Here is a 9,735-nt window from a genome sequence, read left to right on the forward strand (position 1 = left end):
AAAAAAAGGTAAAGAAAATGCAGCGGCCAGTTAGTCAACCTAAACTTTCAAAGAGTTAATGCCTCTCAGATTATCAAACAGATTGAGGAAAGCAGTTGCCATAAAAATACAATTAAAATGCAACCTTTCAGTTATTAGTTGACAGCTGAATTCTAACCAGTGATGTGAATCAACATTCAACATTTTTTTTCCAGTCAAATATATATAAAAAAAAAAACATTCAGAAATGAGTGATGTCTCTCCATGTGCTGTATAAAAGCTGCATGGTGTTCATAATGTCAACAGCTTAATGCATTAGGTTTTCACCTGTTACATGACCTGTGATAGAACAGCTGATGTAGTCGTTTTAAAAAGTGGTTTAAAGTTCAGAACTAGTGCGGAGACAACTTTAACGCAAAACAATGAAGCAAATTGTGGATTTTGTAAACTATTTGACCTCAGCGTAGAATGAGAGCAAATAAATTCCCACCTTCTGGTCCTGCTCTCCGGTCAGCTCCAGCAGCATGTGAAGAGAATTTCATCATCCCGAATGGCCCACTAGCTTCTGTCAGAACTCTCTGCAGACATCTGCAACAAGCAGCAGATAGAGAAAACTGTGCCTCAGATTACCAGCAGATGAACAAAAAGCAAAACAAAAACACAGTTTGCTCGCTTCCACAGGCTTGGGACCCTAATAATGGCTCTTGTTTTTAGGGAATTGAGTGTGTTGCCAAATGAGTTGTTTGGATAATTTATCTGTGGAACCCCTCAGGACAGGAAAACTGCTCTAATAACCTCGTGGAAAATCCCTTTGTTCTTCAGTTGCAGTTCTTCCTCTTCTTCTTCTTCTCTTCTGAGAGCATATTTAACAAACGGCAGCGTTATCGGCCCTGATAAGGTTAGCTGTCACATCCAGAAATCTCTCAGTGAAACTTTGTGGTTTATCCACAGCCAAAATTAACATCATTTTATATAATAATGAGACGTAAAATATTTATGTCACAATTAAAGCTCAAATAAAATGTAACATTTTATGAACGTGTTACATGTAAAAGCTTAAATACTTTATTGGCAGAATAATTTGATGTTAAATTGTTAAAACTGTTGTTTTGGTTCATAATTTCATTGTACTGAGCTTTATGAACTGATTTTCACCAAAGTCATTGATACAGAAACACCTACTCCTGATTGGCTGTGGGTTAACCAATCAGATGTAAGAGTTCTTTTATTACAGTTAAAATTATTACTTAATAAAGAACGAAACAGATGAAATAATTAAATAAAAACTTTAAAATGTGATTTATAATACACAGTAAATTTATTTTTTGTTTTTGATGTGGGCAGTTGCCCAGGGCAGCATCAGAAAGGCGGAGCACCCAAAAACAAGAAAATAAAATATCATAGATTTGTAAACTTGTATGCATGTGTAGCGGAGTAAGTTTTCTTTAGTTGTTATTGACTTGTGGGAGATTACATTACCTACTGTCTGCTACAACAAAAAAAAAGATAATCTGATCATTTCTTGCATTTTAATTGGTTGGAGTGCAGGAAAAGGAGGGGCTTGCCCAGGGCAACGTTCCTGCAAGAACCACAACTGTGTGCATATTTATATTTCAAGCTTTTAAATTTAGGCACAGTGATTAATCGTGATTAATCACAGCGCAAGAGAGTGATTAATCTAAATCGACTGACAGCACTAATAAAAACATCAATATCTGGACAGCAGAACTTACAGTCAGGCTTGACAAGAAAATCAGACTATTTCACACCATAAGGAAATGTATCAATTCCACGAGTTATGATTGCAAATCTTCAAGACAGACGGTTCAGTGTATGTCACTACCTTTGACCTCTGAGCAAAAGGAAGAACGATTCTTCAGAAGGACGTTCCTCTGTCGTCTAACCGACATGGGAGGGTTCAGGAAGCGCTGTAGGGGTCAAGGTTAGAGAGATCACACACACACACACACACACACACCTGGCCTCGATGATTAAAAGTCCAGTTCCAATGACCATGAGTGTCCGTTTCTGCTGCACCAACACCTTCCAGCCGCTGCGGTCCGATAGAGTGTGAAACCTTCTCGCCCGGTTCGAGGGGAGGCATCCAGCCCGTCATCCCCACTGATGGATGAGGAACATTACGGCTCTTGGGGACAGGTGCCACAGACGATTAAAGGCCCCAGCCAGTGGCTCGGAAAAGAATGGAAGTGGAGAGAGGAGAGAGGAAGGAAAAGGGAAACTGTTGCTGCAGAACGAGTAAACACAAACCCTGCAGGGAAAGCAGATGTGAAACGAGCGGCGAGGTGGAGGGGTGGGAGCGGGTGCTGCAGGTAGAGAGGAGACAGATGGCGAGAGTTCTTTTGGTTTTTTGTTGGTTTTTTTCTTCTTCTTCCTGCATTTAGATTCTAACTGTGACAACGCAACTACTGGTGTAACAAAACCAGCGATCACACAATGTGACCGTCTTTTTAAGAGGTGCAGAAACACATTGCTTTCAGCCATATGCATTTTTTGGCAACTTCTGTAGTCTAAAATTAATTAATTATGGAACACGCTATTTTTTTTTTCACATTGACTCACATTACAGCCACAAGCGCCAGAATTTTATTCAGTATTATTATGATTGACCCAAATAAAATTGCACATTATTGAGAAATATATTTAAAAAAAACTGAGACATGTTTGTTTTTTCTTTTTTTTTTTTTTTGGAAAAAGCATCTCTCCAGTCAGCCAGTTATTTATCTAGTAATTAGATACAGTGATCCACCTACGTCTAACTTATTCTCAGTAATGTTTCTATTGACCGTATAAATGCATATTAAAATGAATTTGCTTAATCGAAACACGTAAATTTTGGGAAAAAAACAAAAAAACAAAAAAAAAAACACGTTTTTCGATAAAAAGCTTTCCCGCCAACTTGAGGTGGTTTTTATTGACCATGTGGAAATAGTTTATTTTGGAAAAACTGGCACGAAAACACTTTTTCCTCGTCATTCGAGACACATGATCAACAGCTGGCTGTTGCCTCTGGTAGAAATCACAAAGAAGAAGGTGACAGGAAGTAGATGGAGGATGATGGTGCGGCGTGTTTTCTATTACGTCAACAAACTTATTCACGTCTGATTTTAAATGCGTTTCTTATTTAGTGGAAACATGGTGATTGCGCAATTTTGTTTTTTTTTTTTTTTTACATTAGTGGAATATTGACAAAGTTTTAGAAAATGCAGCTACTGACTGGGGCAGGGTTTGTGGAAAAGTCCTAGAGCTATGAACACTTCCAAAATGCACTAACAATACTTACTATACAACGTAAAACAATTATTGCATTGCCTCCTCTGTATCCAGTTCACTTTTCTGCTAGTTGTACTCACAATTCATCGGTTTACTGTACATTTTGAACCAATTTGTAATATACTCTGTTCACCGAGTTAGATGCAATCATTTCAAGCTGCCACTGGGTCTAATGGCCCCCTAACAGTAAGGAGAATAGTTTACTATTACATTAAGAATAACGACATTTGTCCCCTGATGACTGCAAATCCAAAAACCTGAGTTTTATTTGACGTGAAGCAAATAAGAGCGGAATCAAGCAGCATTCGCTGTGTCATTTCACCCAAGGGAGCCTCCAATGCCAAACAACAATTGCAGAACTAAAAAGGGAGGCTTGCTGCAAAGGTAAATGTGACAAAAATAATCAGCGCGCTGCTCGTTTCCATTATCATTTCTGATCATGAAGAATGTTCTGGGGGCGTTCTGATGATCGGGAGGCGATAGGGACGGAGGAATCAGCATTCTACCTGGAGCGCCCACTCTTTCTTGATGCCAAGTTTAACAAACCGAGTGTGGAATTGAATCTCCGCAAAACCAAGACAGGGAATAATGGGCTCTGGGTTATAGGATGGAGCTATACTTTAGGTTTCATCTGCAGAGTAAAACGTACTGCCATCAACGTGGGAGAAAAGGGATCGGAGTAGGAAGCAATGTCTGCCTCTGCCTCACCAGTGATTATCTGGAAATTGCCTTGACATTCAGCTATAATTTTCTTTGTAATGACTGGAAATAGCTGGGGATGAATCCTCCCAGATTGCTATGTTATCAAAAATTGTCTGTGAAAAACAACGTTTTCACATTTGCAAACAGCGCGGGCCCTACCTCTTCATCAAACTGCCCCACCGTCCTCCACTTCCACCCCTAGTACTCCTGAAAGCCTTCGTGGTTTTGTTTTTTTTCCCCTTCAGAAAGACCCAATCCATCAGTGTTTACTGCTACAATGTTTAATGTTTGCTCATCTGCTTACCCATAATCCCTCTGCACACATCCCGTCTCCTTCTTGGCCTCTCTATTACTGCTGTGTTGTCGTCGGCGGATTAACTCTTCTGAACTTCTGAAGGATGATGCAGAGCTCCGTCTACCAGTCATTGCCACCACAATGTTCCTTTTACGACAACAGGGAATGAACTGCATTGTGCAAAGTTCTACTAACTCATGTTTTTGGAGTAAAATATGTATAAATGAGATCCAAGATGTCCACATACGTCTAGGCTGAACATGGTGTGAAAGTTTAGTCAGCAGAAGTTTAGTCTTCTGCTCATCTAATTCCTTGTTCAAACAGGAAGAGTTTGAAATTCTCTGCTCATTTTCATAACCGTCCGTCTTCACATGATGATGAAAAAATCTGAGATGTGACAGGTTCGGTTCTACAGGGTGTGATGTTGAGCCACACGGCAAATACAACACAACACATACGAATAGATGTCGCTCAAGAACAGTCAGACTCTTGAGATGAAACGTGAGTTCAGAGGAAACAAACATGGCCGACGAGGAATCATCAACGGCGAATGTTTTAAACAGAAAAAAACAAAAAACAAAAAGACGATCTGTATTCAGGATTCCTCACTGTGTTTGTAGCATTTTTGTACAATCTGCTCTGTCTCCTTTTGTAGAAATCATTACTGTTGCATCTCTGGTTCAACCTGTTGTCCAGGTGAAGACTGAGACATTTATTCTCCTCCACTTTTTCTCCCTTGAAAATAGTGATCGCCTACTACTACTTATTCTCTTCCAGCAAAAATAAGAGCATAAAATAAACTTTAGGTGGTTGTTCACTTAAAACCTATGCATTCCACCTAATTATAATGAAAGCCCTGTTCCTCCTGCTTTAGTCCATGTCTGATAGGTTGTCATGTGGGTTTCTGCTGCCTCTTGAAAGTGTCCCTTTATCAGTGAATCCATGCAGATAGCGCTCAGAGCCTCTCGGCAGCTTATCTGGGTTAGACTGTTAATTAGCACGAAGCCCGGCAATTACACTCAAATATCGTGAGCAACAAAGACACAAAAGATGGGCTCCATACCTACCCCCTTCCACAAGCCGCTGCACTCCGGCCGTAAAGCAAGACCAGCTCCCACAAATGACACTAAAGCAGAGAGAGAAGGAAGAGAGGACTTTTAAGCAATGTGAAGGCGAAACTTGGATAAGAGTCTGCCGTCGTTTTTAATTGGTTTGTCTCTCCTGAGAGGAGCTCCAAATATGTGAGGTTTTAAGATGTTCAAACTTGTGCTGTACATGCGTCTTCATATGCAATGTTTGTATATATATATAGGAAGAGTCAGAATGTGTGCAGATAAATAGCTGTAATTGTTTACATGCAGCTATGGAGCGCTGCTTGTAAAGTCACACAGTCAGAAAATGAGCACTAATAACGGATCACTCAGCCTGTCATTGAGAAATAAAATGGAGGGATCATTTTCCTAAGTCTTAGTTTCAACATGCTATTCATTAGCTTATAAATTTCACAGTTGATTAGTAACCTAAACATTTAGTTTACCAACTAAATATTTATTTCCAAACCAAGTAAAACTGAGCTAACTATTTAATTCAAAGATGAATACAACTAAATATGTAGTTCTGAGCTAGCTAAGTAGTTAGCTTTTTAGCGAGCTAAACACTTAGCTCAATTTAGCTAAATATCAGCTAAATATTTAGAGCTAATTATGTAAGTGGTTAGCTACATTTTAGTTTTGAAATAACATCAAGTTACATAGTAGGGAGACTAATGAAATATTTAGATTGAACCTAAGTATTTAGCTTGCTACAGAGTGCCTCCATATGTGCAAATATTTAGCTTGCTAGCAAAACATTTAACTTGAAATTATGCCTTTTATAAAGGAATGAGTAATACGGTGAACATTTGACCAGCTGACAAATGGACCCCCATATGTTTCTTGTATTACAGGCTAAACAACCCAAATTATTGCTGATATATTTTGACTGTGTAGCTTTACAAACGGCACCCCGTGTGCAACAAGCTAGCATAGATCAAACTCTAAAACTGAAGATCTTGATCTTTCCATTGGTCATGATTTTTTGTGAAAAGTTATACTCATTTATAAACTTAAAGACGCTCACATTGCTTAATCTCAGCTGCAAACAAATATCCAAATAGAAGTTGATAATCATGTTACTCTAAACCAGTACTCGTTGTTTCGAGCTTTCTTCTGAGAGTAAGGTTGTGAAGGTAACTGGTAGGATGTTAAAAAAAAAAGCATTCAGATCTAAATCTCTGACAGTCATCTATCTTAGAGAAACACCGTAATAAAAACAGTCTGTTTCATCTGAGGACTCTTCAGCATGATAGATAAATAGAAAAGAAGCATCAGTCAGAGGTAGTTCACACAAAATGTTACATCACATTTAAATCAATGAAAATTTATCGTACTTTAATGACAACTCGCTGAAGAAAGCTACTTCCATTTCTCTAATTAGGTCTGTTGGTTGTAAATACGGTTGACTGATTGTGCTTTGACAAAAACATAAATAATCTGCAGCGTGTTTGAAAAGAAGCCAGACGATAAAAATCTAAGTTCCACAGCAGTTGAACTGAGCCGTATTTGTCTGTTTTATCAAATGGATATTTTGAGAAGTTTTTTTTTTTTTTTTAAATACAAATGCAAACGTGGCTTTGAGGCAGGGGCGCAAATACACATTATTCAGGGGGATGCAAAAACAAAAACCCCCCCCCCCCCGCCAAAGGTGAAGTTACGTGAAGGGTAAAACTCGCTACATTTACCTCGTCACGTGCGCAAGGTGAAGGAGCGTAAGGCGTGCTGAAGTGTATGGGAAAACATAATAGGCGCGCCACCCCCTCCAGACGGGGTTTTGACGCCCCCTCTGGTGTTGCGCCCCTATGCGTTGCATGCGCTGCATACCCCCTTTTTGCGCCACTGCTTTGAGGCTTACACAAACACCGCAGCATCTGCTGGAACCCAGAGTAAAGATGTGTGGAAAGCCTCCAGCACGCAGTGGAAAACGTAGTGAAAGCCAACCTTTCATTTGAAGATATTCATACAGTGGATCAAAACTCTCTTGTTAATTAATAATTGCTCTCATGATTTAACGCCAAAAACCACAGGTGGCACCCCTGCTGCTTTGTGCACCCTTTTGCCAAAAAGACAGCGCTTTGTGTTCTACTATAGCATTTCACAAATGCAAACCTCAGAGATCTGTTCGAGAACACCAGTGATATGTGTTGCCTTTCAAAAGGCCTCAGGTGTTTGCTTGTTCTCTCTGAATGCACCACAGTCCGCTCCATGAGCAGCTGACCGGACTACAACCAGCAACCATCTGGTGGCACCAGGATCCACACAATCCCCTATAGCGCTCATTATTATTAGTATAGCTCTGAGGGAAAGTGGACGAATGAATTAGAGTGTAGCACATAATTATATAGTCGTCTGCACTGAACACGATTGCTTTAAAAGAACATTAAAAAGCATATGGGAATGCAAGTTGTGAAATGTATTTCGATTCAGATTGCCATGGAGATGGCATTATCTTATTGAAATAACTATCATCCAAGTGGAATGTCGACACATCTTTATTGAATATATAGTACCAGGTTACCGAGTGGGTAGATTTTTTTCTACAGACCAAATAATGTGAGTTAGTTCAGCTGGTAATTCTTAACTGTCTGTATATGGGAGACAAGGTATGTATGTTTACACAGAAACATTCTAACAAAGTATTTCAAACAAGTGCTATGCAGGTAATTAAAATACCAGAAGAAAAAATACATCAGAAATATGAAAAACCTTCGAAGACTGAAAATATAAAAGTAAAAGCAGCAAATAAAATCTTAAAATTAAATTTAAGGCAACTAAATTACAAAGAACTAATTAAACTGAACCAATGAGGTTATATTTGGCCTTTGTGGGAAACAGTAATGGTTCCAGTTTTAAGTGGAATGAGTGAACAATTTCTGTACATCTTTGATTTTCAGGGAGTTTTCAAAGATTGGGGGAGTTCAAAAACAAGATTCATGTCAACTCAGCCACCAGTTTTGAATAAACAGTAACGTTGACAGGAGTTCATCCTGTAATCAGTGGGTTGCTGGTTTGAACCCCACTCTCCACTTGATAAAATGCCACAAAACAGAATATAAAGCCCTGAGGAACCCCACATGTGAACTGACATCAATATTTATAATTAGACCTCCCCTAAAAAACGCTTATACAGTAACTGCCAATTTTAATAATGCAAACACCAAATATACCTTCAACTCTCATCCTGAAACACTTTAGTTCCATTTTAGGATAAACGTACATTACTTTTGAAAATATATGGCATATAGCTACTTGTGAACACTCTTACAACTGTTACTTCACCAAGGTGAAAACTAAAGGAGATGTCCCAATATTAAACATAAAGATATGCAAAATAATTCAGTAAGATTCAGTGAGACACTTGAACTGCAGAGGTCTGTGAGGTGAACAGATATGGGCTCCTGCAGCTCATTTCCATGAGACAGAGTCTCAGGGGGTTGAGTGGGCGGGGATTGTGCAACCTGTTCGTGCTCCTGGATTGGCTGCTTTACAAATGTCAGCCAATAGCAAGACAGGAAGCATCTTGCCTCTATTTTAGCTTTCCAAACTCCTTGGAGTTTTTTGGTCAAAATTAAATATATTGAATGAAAAGCCAGCAGCTTAAAAATGAACTTACTGTAGTTTTTCCTGCCTCATCAGATTCATGACCAAACCTGCCTTCAATATTGTGTTGGACGTTAACATTGATCACATACTTAGGATTTTAGGCCTTCACAAACAGTGAAAATATGTTTTAGTATAGAATGTGGAAGAAAACCAGAACCAAACAGGGCCACTATAGATAGAAAAAGAAAGGAGTAATAAGTTCCTAACAAAGAAAACTCACAAATGTTTAGAGTAATCTAGGAAATTTTTTAGAACAAGGGAATTTTTTAACTCCAAAAGTCAAAAATTTGCACACAAAAAAAAAAAAAAACGCTCAAATTTTGAGATTAATCCAAACATGTTCAACAAGAAAATTGAAATGTCTCAGTTTGAAGTTGGGACTTAACAAGAAAAAGAAAATTCTTGAGATTAATCTCTGGAATTTTCTAGAAAAAAGTTGCTTCCAGCAAAATGTCAACTTTCCAAGCTCAGAAATGTCTTTGTTTTTTTCAGGATAATTTCTGGGATTTAATTTGACATCGAATTTTTTGGCGGAGATTTACTCCTTATTCTTTTTTCTTTTTTTTGCCTACTACGACTCTAACACGCTGTTGTACATAACAGAATGCCACAAAACGTGTTACTTTAAAGTTCTATAATCCTAAAGTTGGTGTGATTAAAAAAAAAAACTAACTTTTCTGTCTGTCGCCACCATGTGGTCAAAGTGGGACCAACTCTAACTCCGTCCAAACATCACGCTGCTGTCCACGCCGATGCGTAAATAGTGCAGAC

Source organism: Poecilia latipinna, unplaced genomic scaffold (genome assembly GCF_001443285.1).
Source record: "Poecilia latipinna isolate Pla-1442-1.1 unplaced genomic scaffold, P_latipinna-1.0 Scaffold3255, whole genome shotgun sequence".
Lineage (NCBI taxonomy): Eukaryota > Metazoa > Chordata > Actinopteri > Cyprinodontiformes > Poeciliidae > Poecilia > Poecilia latipinna.